This window comes from Anser cygnoides, chromosome 2 (assembly GCF_040182565.1).
Source record: "Anser cygnoides isolate HZ-2024a breed goose chromosome 2, Taihu_goose_T2T_genome, whole genome shotgun sequence".
NCBI lineage: Eukaryota > Metazoa > Chordata > Aves > Anseriformes > Anatidae > Anser > Anser cygnoides.
In genome coordinates this window covers 134,248,671-134,250,000 of record NC_089874.1, presented here as the reverse complement: position 1 = coordinate 134,250,000, position 1,330 = coordinate 134,248,671, and positions in this window count along the sequence as shown.

Sequence of the window (1,330 nt, the reverse complement as noted above, 5' to 3'; positions counted from 1 at the left end):
TGAAAGAGCAGACTCTTTTGTTCCAGATACAGCTTAGATTAGCATGAATGTTATGGTGTATTTTCACTGTGTCATCCATGTCTGGCTTTCACATTGCGAACTACCTAATCTATGGAAGAAGTAGGCATTGAGATAGTAGCCTAGTCTCTGTGCCAGCTAAAAATTTATCCAGGAAACATCAATCTGCCTTCTTTAATTTATATTTTCAAAGGCATTTTGTTTAGTACTTAATTCTACTACCTGACTGCCAGAAATAACCACAGAAATAACAATTGTTTCTATTGCGATTGAAAGATGAAGGAACCATTAACAAAGCAGCCAGATATTTGTTTTCACATACCTTTTTTTTTTTTTTCCTGTCATGTACACACATATTTATTGATCTTTTCTTCCTATTTCATGCCATTTTAGACGCGTTTCATTGTGTGCTACCTCTTGAGCCATTTTATCCTGTCTGGGGATGTGTTTTGATTAATATGTGAGGCTGGTTCAGTATGATCCTATATTATGCTAATCTATCAGCAGACTTGTCAGACTAATGATGTTATAACTCAGTGTTATAACACCTGCTGACACCAATGTTTTTGGCTGACTTGGTCTTTCCTTATATAATAATATTAAATTATTGCAGATAGTAACTGCACAATCTAGCCATATGAACAGAGTAGTAACAGAAACACCGTGCAAGCCTCTGTGTCTTCTGATAAATGTAGTTGAACATTTCTCTCTGCTTGTATACAGTGATTATTGCTGAAATACAAGTTTCATTTTTTAGAAAACATTAGTTTTACTGACAAAATGTACTTCAAGGCTGAGGAAGAAAAATTGTGGAAATACTCAGTAGAGAAACCATGTTTGCCTTTTATTTTTTTTACACTAACAGTGAAAAGGAATACTTATGGGCTTCACAAGCAAGTTCTATGATGTTTCTCAAATATAAGATTGTTTCTTTATTTCCCATTTTCTGATTCCAGGGAAAGGAAAAAAAAAGGGGGGGGAAGGGGGGGGGCGGGGAGGGAGGAGATGCATTCCCATACCTTTTCCTCATACGTTATTATTTTATATACATACTTTGATAGGTTAATAGGGTAATAGGTTAAAGAAGAAATAATGGTCTATGTCCTTTGGTTTTTTTCCTTCCTTCTTCTTCATTAGATTTCTCTAAATATGAAATACAAATGAAGGTTTATTTGAATTTAGTAAACTTGACTGCACATGAACATTCTGAAATCTATTTTCCAAAGACTACCTCACATCAAACATCAATCTGTATTGTTATTTTTAACAAAGGTATATAAAGCAATCTTCAGATGTTAATATCCTTTCTGAA